Genomic DNA, 15,049 nt, shown 5'->3' with positions numbered 1-15,049 from the left:
TGACTAGTAGAGATAATACAAAACAATATAGATGCAGTAGGACGCAGTAAAATTTTTAGAGATGTTTGGAAGAGAGCGAAGTGGTAGTCAGAGAACGTGAGAGAAAGCTGCAGTATGAGAGCAAGTGTTCTGGAGAGGGCAAGCGGGGCTCCAGAAGGCGCTCACAGGAGTGAAAGTCTGTGGGGCCCTGGAGAATGGTTAAGAACCATCAGTGTGTGGGGGGTCTTCAGGGGACTGGGCTGGGGCTCAGTGTAGAGTGAGTTTTTTGTTTGTTTCTTTCTTTCTTTTATGTGATTTCAGAGACAGAGGGGGAGAGAGAGAGAAACATCGATTTGCTGTTCCACTTATTTATGCATTCATTGATGGACTCTTGCATGTGCTGTGACTGGGTACCAACCTGCAATCTTGGCAGACATGGACGATGCTCTAACCAACTGAGCTGCCCAGCCAGGGCATTGTGGGGAGCCGTGAGTATCTGACAAGGAAGGGACAGGCAGAAACCCTTTCATCGGCAGAGTGGCATGACCAGAGCTGTACTGCAGGAGGGTTATGCTGGCAGTGCAGTGCAGGGGAGACAGACTAGGAGGCTGATTTAATCATTCAGGTACCAGAAGAAATAATCACTTCCTGGTGCTTAAGAGTTTACTTAATGAAAGTAATCAGTAGCTTGGAAAGGAATGGACCAACCTGAGAGAGAATTGAAACAGGAAGGCCCCTTCCCTGGAAGATTCTGAGAATGGGGGGCTCAGTCTGGGAAGAGCACTAGAGTGAGAGTCCAAGACCTGCTTCTAGTCCCACTGGGGCCACTGACTAGCCGTGTGACTCAGACAGTCGTTTCTTCCCTCTGGTCATTGGTTCTCTTGTCTGCAAAACTGGATTGGGTTTTTTTTTCTTGCTTATTCGCTTGTTTTTTGAGCAGCTGGCGAAGGTGAAGAAGTGTTTTGGGTTGTGGGGGGAGAATGCGGGGATGCATCAGAATAATCTTTGGTATCAGCTTGAACACTTAGTTAAAGTGTGATGTGTCTGGGTCTGTGGCAGGGTGGGAAAAACACTGAATTTTGACCTTGTGTTTAAGTTTAACTCCTGATCTTGTTATTTACTAGTTGTGCGACCTTGAGCAATTCACTCAGTCCCTTTCCTGTTTTCTAGTTTCCTCATTCATAAAGTAAGGGTAATAATATCCACACTTAAGGTTGTTGTGAGGACTGAACAAGACAATATCTGGCACAACATACCAGAGGCAAACAATAGATCTGTTTCCTTCCTTCTATTTCTGTGGTGCTCATATTCACTTAGCCTTCCTCTCTGCTCGCTCCTCTCCCTCCCATCAAAACACTCCGGTCACAACCAGGGACACAGCCCTGGAGGTACCGATTTGACAGACTTTGTATTGGTGATTGTGTTACTTGTAACGGGATTTCAGCAAGCTGCCTGTGGATTGTCAGCTCCCATAGGCCTACACATGCAGTTACACCCTGGCTACGTGTCCAGCTGCCAAGCATGTCAGCTACTGCCTGCAGAATGGCTTCTGACTGCTGCCATCCCAGTAGGCCCTGAGAGAGGGTCACGGTGAGTGATGGCCCCGTGAGGAGGGGGTTGGGGGACTGTGAGTGTGCAACACTGTGCTGGGTGGGCAGTGGTTCACCCCTCTGCTGAGTGTCCACTTTGCCCGGTATAGACGGGCTCTCTCTTAGGGGGACCTCTGTCTTCTCCCTTGGGACCTTCCTGTGCAGAGTGGGGCACAGAGGACGGGAGAAAGGCATCAGGGCTCGTGCAGAGCAGCAGTAAGACAAACTGACATGGTTTCTTGCTGTACTCCTCCACCCCCGAGTCACCTCTTACTTAGAAAATACATCTCCCTGACCCCTTCCTGCTCAGAGATGCAAAAATGGGTTTTATGCTGTATAAGGCAGGTGAGTTGTTCTTGGCCCCAGACACTAGGCCAGCATTTTAATCAGTCATGTCACGCACACAGCATCACAGTGTTAAGGAGACACTGAGAATAAAAGAAGTAAGGAGAGTGCAAAAGGGTTGGCCAGGAGGGCATCTAAGGATCTCGAGTTGGGGCGGAACGAGGAGAGAGAAAGCAGGAGGTAGAGAAGGGCCCTCCAGCCACACCCATGGCTTTCTCAAGGCCCTGAGTCAGGTGGCCTGGGAAATAGGGCACGGGGTGTATACCTGCCTGTGCGAGCAAACAAGCCAGGCTGAAGGCACTGGGCCTACCACTAGGACAGATCTGGGGGTGACCAGGCTGATGTGGGGAGTCATGGCTGGAGTCCCCTGTGGTCTGGCACCATCAAGACCACTACCTGCAGTCTGGGGCCTCTGGACACTGAGAGGCCATCTCGGAGGGGACCTCATTTCTCAGTTCCCTGTTAGGGCCCTGCTTCCCCAGTGGGGTTTCTCCTTTGACCTTGGTAAATAGAATCCCTGCCGCAAGTTCAGTGTCCTTGGCTGCCCTGAGCTGGATATCCTTCCGGCAGGTTACCAGGAATAGTGGAGTGGAAGTGTGTGGCTACTGGGGAAGGCCTGGTGTCTGCCTGGGTCAGGCTGGGTTAACAATAGCCAGGGCCAGGGATTCGAGGGGGTCAGTGACTGAAACGGACAGGCTGCCTGGTGGGCAGCACTGGAGGACTTGTGTTCAGGAGAGGGGCAGCAGATTCCTGGGGTTCAGTAGCTGAGACCAGGGGAGGCCATGGAGAGGCCCAGCCTATACCAGGGATCTGCCTGCCTATGTTACTGGGTCATTCTTCCCGGCGCCACCAGACATGTCCCTTACTGCTGCCAGAGTAGTTGGGCTGGGCACTCTTTCCCTCAGACTCTGCTCTACAAACGCAAGTGTCCCTGGGGGCACTAACGCCCAGGCCTCTAACACCCTGTGCAAATTAGTGTCAGGTGTTTGGTAGTGTTCTGTTTGTGTGTGTGTGTTCTTTTTCTGGGCTGAAAGATGGGGGCTGCTTGAGAACTAGCACCCCTTTCTTTTCCCACCCTGCTCTGTGGGTACCCCAGGACTCTTTCACTCAGCCCTGGCTTAGGAAATAACCACCCCTGAGGCCTGCCAGAGCCGATGGCCTTGGGCAAGGGCCCCCTGGGCTGTCCTGTCTGGGGTCTTCTTCCCTGGCACCCTCACTCTCCCGTGCTCCCAGGCCTGCCCCAGTGTGTTGGAATGTGAACCAGGAAGAACCCGCTGGGAAAGGCCCTCCCTGGGAAGGCCCAGAGCGGTCCCCTGGGGCCGAAGGTCCTGTTTCCTTTCTCTTCTGGGTTCCGCCTTCCATCTACTTTTCTCAGACTCACTCGTTTGCCAATGATACTAAGATCTCGACTTCATGGTATCTAGACCAGCTTCCTGTCCTCAGGGAGCCAATGAGGGAGTGAGTGAGCTGGAGAGTGTGGGTGTGTGTGTGTGGGTGTGTGTGGGTGTGTGTGTGGGGGAGGTATGGGTATCTGTGCTGTTTGTGTGGTTACCATGGCTTTGGATCCCTATCAGGGATTTTCTTGATTTGGAGAGTTAATGCTGACTGAAAAGATATTCCCTGTCTCAGACCACACATCTAGATGGCTAGTTTAGGAACTGTGCTGGCAGAGGGACCGTGGGAAGGGCTCTGGACGGTGGTGTAGAACTTCCTCGCTCAGAGGGAGGGCAGGAGCTTGCCCTGGGCATGGCGTGGGAGCAGGTCTTCAGCTCCTTGGAGGACCTCATGGATGGCTGATTTACCTTTTTTGCTCAACTTCCTTTCACGCTCCTCTGAGCCTAGCAGGTGGCTGCCAACTGCCAGTAGCCCACCGCCCACACAGCGTATCCCTGCCCAGCCTGGGCTGACGGGCCCCCGCCCCTCTCTACCCACAGACAGAGCCATCACACTGCACACCGGGCTGCTGGCCCCACCTTCTGCACTCTGCGTATAGCATTGTTCTGCGGACTAATTTCATGAGTTCTTCTTGTCCCAAGGCTTTGGAACATCGATTACAAGTGAGCACTTGTTTGGGCGGGGGTGGGGGGTGGGCATAGGGCTGGGGCCAAGATTATTTCTGAGTGTCAGCTGTCTGGACCCTTTTCCAGTCTGATACCCAGGGCAAGTTGGTGACCCTTAGTGGTCCTCACTCTCCTCATCTCTGAAAGACGAGAGGACTCTGTCATGGAGAAGGGAGGAAACCTTTTAGAGGTATCAGGAAGGTGCTACCAGAAAACCACCTGAGAATTGTTATAATTAAATGAACTGCAGCCACTCCCTAAAGATCAGAACATTGATCCCCAGCAACGACGTTCTCTGGAAGATGGTCTCACTGGCATTATTTGGTGCATTCTGGTTAGTCCAGTGTCCGCAGTTACCCTGAAATACATCCTGTCTCCTTGCCATGGAGTAGGACCATGTCTGAAGTACATCCTTGCTCCTTGCAGACACTGATAGGTTAGCCTGACCCTGAACATGAGGGTGTGGGGTGTCAAGACTGAACCTGAGCATGAGGTGGATTCGCACTGCTTCTCATCTCTTCTCCCCAGGCAGAGCATGTTCTGTCCTGGCTTTGGTGCCTCAGCTGGATAGAAGCAGCTATGACCTACTTTCTGGATTCTGCTCAATGGGCTGGTCTCCTCCAGGGAGTTTTTCCAGCCCCAGGAAGGAATCCTGGAGAACTGGATTCCACAGGGCATGAGCTGGGTAAGCTGGTCTGCAGGTTCAGCTGGAGGTGACAGAGGCGGCAGTCTGGGCCTTGCCAGGAGCCCTTGTGTTGCAGGAAGCAAATGGCTCTGTGAAGTCAAGCTGAGGCGCTGAGGAAGGGAAAGCAGATGGCAGGCAAAGACTAGAGGGGGCTGCTACGTCCCCATCCTCACACACCCGTGTTCTCAGGTCCCCCTCCCAGAGGGGCTTGTGCAGTGCTTCATGGGGCCTGCAGCACCTTCAGAGATATAGGGTTTCCTGGATCCTGGATATTGCTGTTTGGGAATGTTGGGGTTCTTTTTTTCTTTTTAAAAGTTTTTAAAAATTGATTTTAGAGCGAGAGAAGAAGGGAAAGAGAGAAACATCGATTCCTTGTTCCACTTATTTATGCATCCATTGGTTGAGTCTTGCAGGGGATTGAACCCGCAACTTCGGCGTATGGAGACGATGCTCTAACCGTCTGAGCTACCCAGCCATGGTGGGGTCCTTTTCCTGGCGGGGGTTGTGCTGGTGGGAAAGTTGTCTGTGAAGATGTTTCTTCAGGAGTCCTCTCCAGGTTCAGCTGGAGGTAACAGAGGGGACAGAGTCGCCCTTCAACCCACATCAGCTGGGGGCCAGGACTGGTCAGGGAAATTCATCCTGGGAGTTCCTCTTAGCCCTCACATTCTGTCCCACTGCCTTTCTCTGGAGGGCTGAGAAAGCTGGGAGTAACTCTTCTTCTTTGAATTCTTTTTAAATTTTAATTTTTTAGTGAGGTAACATAGGTTAATAGCATAAATTTCAGGTGTACAACACTATAATTGGTATCTGTGTGCTCTGTTTTGTGCCCACCATCAGAAGTCTAGTCTCCTTGCTTTGCCATGTATTTGACCGGCTTCACTCACTTCGTCCATCCCCGCCCCCCTTCTCTCTGGTAACCACCATTGTGTTGTCTGTATCGACTAGTTTTTTGTTTGTTTGTTTTAGTCCATTTGTTACATTTTTATTTTAGATTCCACATATGAATGAAACCATATGTTTTGTCCTTTTCCCTCTGACTTATTTCAGTGAGCATAATACCCCCTAGATCTGTCACTGTTGTTACAAAGGGCAATATTTGATATTTCCTTCTTCCCTCCCTCGCTTCCTTCCTTCCTTACAAGTTTATAAGAGCATATTTGAGCCAAATTTTTCAGGACATGTCCGGAACTAAGATCTTAACATGTTGAGAAAATGCTCTGGAGAGTGGTAGTTTTGTGGTTCTTTTTATGCATTTTTTAAAAATTATGTTATTGTTGTTCAATTACAGTTGTCTGCATTCCCCCACCACTCCCCCCCACCCCAGCCAAACCCACCTGCCTCCCTTGCTTCCACCCTCCCCCTTGGTTTTGTCCACATTTTTTTTAACTTTAAAAAAACTTTTATTTTAGAGAGAGAGAGAAACACCGATTTCATGTACTCACTCAATTCTTGCACTCGCCCTGACCAGGGACTAAACTGGTAACTTTTGGTGTACCGGGATGATTCTCCAACTAACTGAGTTGCCGGTCAGGGTTCTTCTTGTGCATTTAGAGTCAGAGAAGATGTAAGGAGGGTTACGTGAAATCTGTTGGTGATAGATTAAGGAGGTAGGAGAAAGCAAAATGAGGGAATCTCGAAAATAGGGTAAAGAGCAAAGTGGAGAGACACACTGGCGGGCACAGTGCAGTAGCGTTTACAGCACACAGAGGCGGTGTGCAAGGGATGAGACAACGAGGAATCTGGTGGTCTTATCTCTGGTGCCAGCGGTTGTGCCTTCGAAGGGTTATTTTGCAAGGGCCACCCCCTCTGGTGACACAATCCCTAGTGGAGGCTTTAAAATGACTGTGTGTTGGAAGTTGATCTATCCTAGCAGGTCTGCCTCGTGACCAGCTTGTGCTGGGATACAAGGCAGAATAAAGAGTGAGTTTCATTTTCCAAATATTCGAACAGTCGGGTGGGCTGAGGGCCTGTGTTCTTTGCAGACTTGTTGTCATTTTGCTGGGTTGGCCAAAAAGTTCATTTAGTTTTTCCATAAAATAAAAGACACATTTTTCATTTCCACCAATAACTTAATTGATTTGGATATTTTGAGTATGCCAGCTATCTCTCACTATTTGCCTCTAGTGGGTAGAGGCCATGGGTTCTGCTAAACATCTTCCAATGCATAAGACAGCCCCACAGCAAAGAATTATTTGGCCAAAATGTCAATAGTACCAAGAAACTTCACAAACCACTTTTGACACATTCAATCAGTCATAGCACCTTCTCCATACACCGCACAAATCTTTTTTCCCATTTCAGTTGCATTTTTACCTTTCTTGAAATAATAAAGCATATTATGCCAAAAATGTATATTTTCTTCCCTCTTCAATATTAAAATAGCTGCACAAAAATTCACCAGTTTCGATGTTTTTTTTTTAATGCACTCTGATATGACAGCTGTCACAATACAATCTAACAAAATTGTTTCAAATGAAGTTAAAGAGGACTAAGCACTACTAGAGCCATCTTACTGGGGGGAAAAATGAACTTTTTGACCAACCCAACAATTAGAGCTGCTCATGGGACAGGGTTCATCAGCAGAGGCCAGTGCAGTTTTGGAGCTGGGAATCCAAGATCATCGTGTTGATAGGGTTGGTTTCTCTCAAGGCCTTTCTGGCACGTAGATGGCCACTTTGTCTTTGTGTACTCACATGGTTTGTCCTCTGTGTCCATCTTTCCTTATGGCTAAATAATATTGCATTGTGTATATATACCACATATTTTTTAAAATTGATTTTAGAGAAAGAGAGAGGGAGAGAGACACATAGATTTGTTGTTCATTTATTTATGCATTTATTCGTTGATTGTTGTATATGCCTTGACTGAGGATCGAACCCACAACCTTGGTGCTTCGGGATGGTGCTCTAACCAACTGAGTTACTGGGCTGGGGTCTAGCATGTCTTCTTTATTCATTCATCCATGGTTGGATGCTTACATTGCTTACGTATCTTAGCTATTGTAAATAACACTGCAGTCAACATAGGGGCTGCATATATCTTTGTGAATTACAGTTTTGGATTTCTTCAGATAAATACTCAGAAGAGGAATTGCTATATCATACAATAGCTCTATTCTTAATTTTTTGAGGAACTTCCATACTGTTTTCCCTAATGGCTGCACCAGTTTACATTTCCACCCAGCGGATCTGAACTAGAAAGGCTGGTTCTTGAGGCTGCAGTAGCTAAGGCCAGGTGGTGGGGAGAAAGCAGGAAGTGTGGACCAGACAGAGATGTGGCTGCTCTGGCTCATGGGATGATTCCTGGGCCGGAGACCCACACTCTGCCAAGACCTTTCTTTTCTATTTGCAAAAGGTTCCATTCAGCTGGTTGCCAGCTCCTGATCCCTGGTCCTCCCATCTGAATCGTCAGCTCTAGGAAGGAAAGTTTTGAGAGGAGCCACGAGCTGCCTCACCTCTTCCACCCCCGACTTGATACTCAGATCCCAAGTCTGCAGGGTATGTGGTGAGAGCTATGATCTTGTGGATTCTGTGTGTGTGCGCGTGCGCGTGTGTGTGTGTGTGTGTGTGTGAGCAGAACCAATTGCAAATGGTTTCTGAGCCGGGATCAGGGACTGCAGGGCTCTAAATACAAACCCAGTTCAATCTAACCATGTCACACAGCCTCCGAGCACCCGTCCCTCTGCTCTCCCAGGACCCAGAGAACCCTCTACTAACTCTTTTGTCCACTTTGACTTCAAATTAGTGGAAAGTCCAGGGTAGGCCTAGGGAAGCTAGAGATGGAAAGTAAGTTCCAGCAGGAAAGACTGAACCATGTGGGGTTGCTTTAATTTGGCCAAGAGGACTCTAGAAAGGGGCTGTATGAGTGGGAAGAAAACAGGCAGTTGTTTTGTGTCTCCCCACGTCTGGAACTGAGAACCACACCAAGGTGACATAGGTTAGCTGAGAGGAAGACTCTGCCAGTGCATGTGATTCAGTGGTGGGCCTGACGTCAGAGAAGCTGTGTAAAACCTGGAGGTTTTCAGTACACAAGCAGGGATCAGATGCGTATCTGTTTGAGGCAAGGAGTCGGCCTGCGTGACCTTCTTGTATATGTTCCTGCTGGAGGAATTGGATTCCTAGCATAGCACACGCTGAGCTTCCGTGTTTGAGCTGGGGCTCTGGGAGGGAGAGGTGGAGTTGGGCTGCAGGTTTGTGGACTGAGGGATGGGGGGTAGGTCCCTGGCTACAAAGCCAGTGGAATTTTGGGTATGGATAAGTGCAGCTCTTGGGGGTTGGTTAGGGTCAGGGATCCTCTCTGAAGAGAAAACTCTGGAAGCCAAAGGGGTCAAGTCCTTAAGGCCTCCAACCACTTGACCCATTCTGTCCTTGAGAGAAGGTGCTCCCCAGGGAAGTCCTAAAACTGAGTCCACTTTCCTTAGTAAAAACTACTAAAAAGTGAGATGCCCGAGGCTGGGGACTGGAAACCCTCTGTATTTTTCATTATCTTGTTGACAGCCTTCCACCTTCCCCGCCTAGTAAAGATGGGCCAAGACATCTTCCCTGCTTTGTGCCCCGGGAGGGGGATTGATGTATTTCTGGAGATGTCTATCATCTTCGCTACGTTGTAAGTTCTCTGGAATTATGACATAGTTACCTGAATACTTATAAATCTGGCATGGCTCTCGACATGTAACCAATACTCAGTGCCCATTGGGATCCAATTCTGTGGCTCAGGAAGTGAGGAGAAGATGACCTAGACCCATTAGGCCATCCCAAGCAGAGCAGCTCTGATAAGGTATCCTGAGCAAGACGGCAGGAAGCCCTGTCCACCACAGCTGCTGTCAGTGCTGGCCGCTGGGCCCTCCTGCTCCGGCAGCTCACTGGAGGATGTGCCTTCTCTTTACTGTCCTCCCTCTGACTCTGAACCGTTGTGTGTCTGGGCCCTGACCCTATTTCCTGCCCCCCTGCCAGCCTTTGGCCATCTGTTGGCAGCTTGTGTGGAACTGAGTTTGGTGCCTGGTGCTGCATGGAACCTCGCACTGACCTCCTTGGCCCGATGCATGTCCACTTCCTTCAGCTGACCAGAGCTTTTTGGGGTCCCTTTTCACAGTTCCCACTTGTCTTCCTGGGAGTTCTAAAACCCTCATTCGTGGGTCATACCTGGCTGCACATTTGAATCTCTTGAGGGGCTTAGAAACATTCAGTCCAGGGGCTCATTCTACTGAATCAGACCCTCCGGGACAGGGACTAGGAATTTGTATGTTTGAAAAACTTCCCACGTGACAAATATGGACTCTATATTCAATAATGTTATTGTGTCAATGTTCGGTTTTGTGGGTGGCATTGTGTTTATATAGAGACCGTCCTAGTTCTTAAGTGGTTCAGGCTGAAGTATTTAGGGGTGAAATGCTTGCATCTTTCTTTCAGATGGGTAAGCAAAGACAGAACGCATATATGGGGTGATGAATGTTAACAAGCAGTGCATGCAGGTGGTGAAAGGATACTGGCTAAAATGACCTTTTAGACGATTTTCATCTGTTCTCTGAGAGATGGTTACGAGATGAGAACACAGCCAGGGCCACCAAGGTGCACAACCAGGGAGCACCATTCACGTGGTTTTCTTTGTTGTGGTCAAGGGTGTCATTCATTTAGAGCACAGTGTGTGGGTGCTCCCTGGGGTTGTGTGGCGTAGCACTACTGGCCCCAGCCTTCTCTCTGTGGATGGATCCGCCCCGCCTCTCTCCTTGGGACCTCCATGGATGTTTGCTTTTTTACAGAATTTCTAGTAGCACTTGAGGACTAAGGAAATAGAGCAGTTTCTAAGTTATCGGTGCAGCAGAGGCTGGCAGAGAATGAAGTGAATTGGGGAAGCGGGAGGCAGGAAATGTGATGGGATGATTCCTAAAATACTTGGTGCATTGCCCCTCCTGCTGGAAAATTTGGTTTGGAGCGTGAGTTTCACCATAGCTCCAGGCTGTTGGGGCTGGTTGCTCCTGCTGCCCCTCTTTCCCTCTCTGGATTTCCCCTGCGCCTGGCTGCCGCTCTACTCCGAACCTGCTCTTCACTTTAGGGGTGACTCTCCTGGTGCTAAGGGTTGCTGCCTGTCCTACCTCCTCACCGTGGATCTCTCAGCATCAGAGTGAGCTGAGCCCGAGCCTTTTGCGAGGAGCGGCTCTCAGTGTGGCCCAGGCGTGAGCTGTCAGCAGGCTGGGCCTCCTTCTCAGCACAGCTGACAGACAGTCTGGCGGCATCCGGGCCAGGAGGCCAGGGACAGGTGGTGGTGGTTAGAGACCGGCAGCTCAGCTTCCCTCCTCTGCATTCCAGGCTGGGAAGAACCTCAGGAGCTGGGCCTGCTGGGTCATCCTTGGACCTTTCTTCTCTTTCCCCCAGGGTTAAGGAGCCTTAGCCTTGGTTGGAGTCCTCTGGGAAATTTGCTGGAAGGGATTCAATAGGTCAGAACAAAGACTCCCAGAACTGGAAGGCACTTCACGAGGTGGTGCTGTCCATCCACCCACCTCCTTTGAATGCCAGACCTGGCCTACTGAGTTGAAACTCAGTCCCATGTTTGAAGGACTGCAAAGAAGGAAGCCACCTGCATTCTGACCACCTATCTCCATGTCTAAAAATTCTTACCACCAGAATACTCTGCCCTTATATCCCAGTTCATGTATATTTTTCTCAGTGGAAATGAAATGACTTTGGAATTTGAGGAGCTTAGTGCGGGTGATTGATCCATACACCTTTAATTTTGAATAAAATATTTTAAGACTATGTTTGAGATAAGCACAGGTTGCTATTGAGAGCATAAAGAAGGGGCCCTTCCTTCCACCTGCAGGTTCAGAGGAGGCTTTCTGAAGAACACGGTATCTGAGCAAAGTCTGAGAAGGGTGTGTTGGAGTCAGGCAACAAGTATCAGGAAGCACTTGCCCAGGAGTAGAAGCAAAATCCCGGAGGTATCAAATACTTGGTAATGAATGGTTGCAGATTGGTGGGAGATGGTGGCCGTGATAAAGACCTTGTAAAGGAACCAAATGGAGAGCCTTAGAAGGGGTTTAACCAGGGAGTTGGCGGATCAGATTTACACTCCAGAAAGAGCCTCTGGCTGCTCTGTGGAGAAAGCCTTATAGAGGGAAAGATTAGTAGGAGGAAGTGCTCCAAGAGGCTATTGTAATAGCCCAGGTAAGAAGAAAAGGGTTTAATTAGGACAGCAGCAGTCATGATAGAAGGAAGGAGTAGATTTGGGAAGTATTACCGATGAAGAGGAAAGGTTGGTAGACCTTGGCATTGGACACGGGATGCAAGGAAGGAGAACTCTAGAAGGGCTGCAGGTTTCTAGTGTGGGTGATGGGTGGTGCCATCCCACAGTGGGGAACCAGAGGGAGGAGAAGGTGTCGGAAGGAAAGAAGGTGATCATTCAGTTTGGGACATTTGGGGTATGAGGAACGGGTGGGCTTATAAACCTGGGGGGGGCTACACATTTGGAATCATCAACACGTAAGTGGTGTGAATAGGAGACAGAAAGGATGAAGCTGCCCAAGGAGAGGGTGCTGAGTGAACACTGGGCTGAGAATGGATTCCTGGGCCAACACCGGTGTTTCAGGGGGGCACAGAGGAAGAGCAGGACGAAGAAGGATGTGTAGAACAAAAAAGCTGGTGTCCGGGGAGCCAGGGGCAGAGTGTTTAAGGAGGAAGGGAATGGTCTTTGAGCCCAGTGCAACAGCCATAAGCAGGCAGATGGACATGCCTTCGGAATTGCACGGCCTGGGTCTAGTTGCTGGGCCAGCTTTAGAGGAGTGTTAGGGGCAGAGGCCAGATGACGGTGAGTTGAAGAGTAAATGAAAAGGGAGAATTGAGAAACTGGCTGGGAAAGGAGGGAAGAACAGAGAGATTATTAGCTGGAGGACAACATGTCAAGGGGCCCTGGCCAGTGTGGCTAAGTTGGTTGGAGCATCATCCCATAACTGAAAGGTTGTGGGTTCGATTCCGGGTCAGGGCACATACCTAGGTTGTAGGTTTCAGTTCTGGCCTATGGGGGGGGGGGCGGGGGCACTGCAAGAGGCAACTTTATCGATGTTTCTTTCCCTCTCTCTCTTCCTTCTCCTTGCTCTAAGATCAATGAGCATGTTCTCAGGTGAGGATAAAAAAAAGCCAAGGGAAGGTGCTTGGGGAGTAGTGGTTTTCTTCCCCCTTTCTTTTTAAATTAGAAGAAGCTTGAACATGTTTACGTGCCGAAGAGACAGACTGACTTAAGGAGAAGAGGTGGAGGTACAAGAGAGGGAGGGGAAATTCATGGAGCGCCATCCTGATGGACCCTGTGGAGGGGCTGACACGAGCGTAGGGGGGAAAGGGAGGCCGAATGCTTACATGGGTGACTCAGCAGGGGGGAGAGGCAGGACGCTGGGAGAGATTCCTTACAATGACTTCAAGTTCCTTCTTCACAGAGGTGCCTGGCTGAGGTACCTCTTACTATTCTGCTTGCCCCAGCTCCGGCCCAGAATCCACAGTGGGGATCAAAAGGCTTAAATTCAGTCCGACCCTGAGCATTTACCTAGTGGCTCTCATCTAAAGAACGGGGTCCTCCTTTTCCTGGGACCAGCTTTCCAGCTCTGGGCAGTTAAATTCCCGGTATCCTCATCTGGCCATCTGATTCCTTTGAATTTCAAATAGAAAGACTGCCTCTGACTCTCTGTAGGTAAAAAATAATTTATAAGAAGCTTTTGAAGGGTGGACAGACTCAAACAGGCAGAGAAATTGACGGAGTGCTCTGTGTGCCTGAGGCTGGGCTTGGGCTAATTTGTCTTTGGGAAACTACTTCTTAAAATTTGCCGAGCCAGCCCGGGCCCTTGAGGGTCCCGTGCCTGTGCCTGACAGATGCATGGGGTCCTGGGGTGGTGGGCGGGGCCTCAGTTAAGGGATCCCCTTGTCCCAATTCATTTTGCTTTCTCTCTCTACCTTCTTTTATTTGTTTGCTAACTCCTTTTGGATCTGATGGAATTTGCCACCTAAGAATCTGTCTGAACTTTTTCCTGTTGATGTTTTCAGTTTTCTAATCTGGAGGAAGAACATGCTTCATATATTTATTATCTGCCGGATAAGCAGTACAATAGAATGTACAATTTTTGATAATTTTATGAAATCATGAACCTCTTTGTTGCTGGTGCTAAGGGTCAGATGTGACTACTTCACACTTAGCCTCCCCAAGCTCATCTGAAACACATGTACAACACATTTTGTTGTAACATTGATGAAAAAATAAAATTGATCCCCGCCAGGGCCACTGTCGGTGTGGAGTTTGCACATTCTCCCCATGTCCCCGTGGGTTTTCTCGGTGCTCCGGTTTCTTCCCACCTCCCAGAGATGTCCACCTTAGATGGACGTGTGTCTGAATTGTCCCACTCTGAGTGAGTGTGGGTGTGAGTGGCCCTGCAGTGGAAGGGCGTCCTGTCCAGGGTGGGGGTCCCACCTTGCTCCCTGAGCTTCTGGGAGAGGCCCCAGTCACCCATGACCCTGAACTGGAATACATGAGTTGGAAAATAATGATCTCACTTGTGTGGATAGCACACATTTCTTTCAATGTTTAATATTAGAAATGATTTGGGTCTTTATTTTGAAGTTTGGTGATGTTTCTGTGACCAGAAATATGCCCTAGGAACTCAACTCTTGTTTGTATTATTGGCCTGAGGCGAAATTGGTTCTATTCTATGTTTTGTGTATAGTCGCAGCTTCAAGAACCTGTCAGTAACATTGAGGAGTTACTGTGCACACATAGGCCTGTTGGTTCTCAGCTTCAGCTACAGACGAGAATCTCTGGGGGCAGCGGGGGAGGGGGATGGCTTGAAAATATCACTGCCCTACGCACACTAATGAAATCACAGTCTCTTGGGAGAGCGTGGGCATCAGGACTATACTTCTAAAAAGTTCCCCCAGTTTCTAACGTGCAGCCAGGGTTGAGAACCGGTGGGCCAGGCTACCGTTGTTATTACAACCATTTGCTCCGTGTCTTTTTTGTGTCACGGCTTCTAAAAGAAAGGGTGCCAACACGAGTGAACGAGGGGGTCTGCCTGCAGTTAGAGGCAGCTGGCCCGGGGCCCTGCCTTTCTGCCTGGCTTCCTGAGGGCCTAGGGGAAATCAATATTTTGGCAGAACTGTAATCCGTCCGGGACCTGGTCTCACCCTTTGGAAAGCTTGTTTCATCGCTCACGTCGGAGTATTTAGGGAGGATCCTTGTGCAGCCTGTGCCATATTGTGCTGCACTGTGCTTTCCAGTTACAGCTTTACTGAGGTATGATTGACGTACAGTAAACTGTACATACTTAAAGTGTACAGTTTGAGAAGCCTTGACACGTGTGAAACCTTTGCCACAGTCTAGATAATGAACATATTCTCATGCCCCAAGGTTCATCTCTTTTC

At 49.3% G+C, this 15,049-nt stretch overlaps 1 protein-coding gene across 3 annotated transcripts in view; it reads left to right on the top strand.

Moving 5' to 3' along the window:
- The window catches only part of PIK3C2B (phosphatidylinositol-4-phosphate 3-kinase catalytic subunit type 2 beta), a 64,991-nt gene that overhangs the window by 7,151 nt on the left and 42,791 nt on the right, over positions 1-15,049 (top strand). Inside the window, exon 2 of one of the 3 annotated variants that reach the window (XM_045841418.1) lies at positions 11,475-11,592. The exons of 1 other annotated variant lie outside the window; for it this stretch is intronic. The gene's annotated coding sequence lies outside the window, so the exon portion shown is untranslated. Of the gene's footprint in view, positions 1-11,474; positions 11,607-15,049 lie in introns of all 3 variants that reach the window. One more of the 3 variants, XM_045841417.1, reaches the window with a different exon arrangement.

The sequence above is a fragment of the Phyllostomus hastatus genome, unplaced genomic scaffold (assembly GCF_019186645.2).
Source record: "Phyllostomus hastatus isolate PE091 unplaced genomic scaffold, TTU_PhHast_1.1 phas_contig_36, whole genome shotgun sequence".
Lineage (NCBI taxonomy): Eukaryota > Metazoa > Chordata > Mammalia > Chiroptera > Phyllostomidae > Phyllostomus > Phyllostomus hastatus.
Note: the sequence above shows the minus strand (reverse complement) of the source record. Positions and strands in the feature narration are given on the sequence as shown.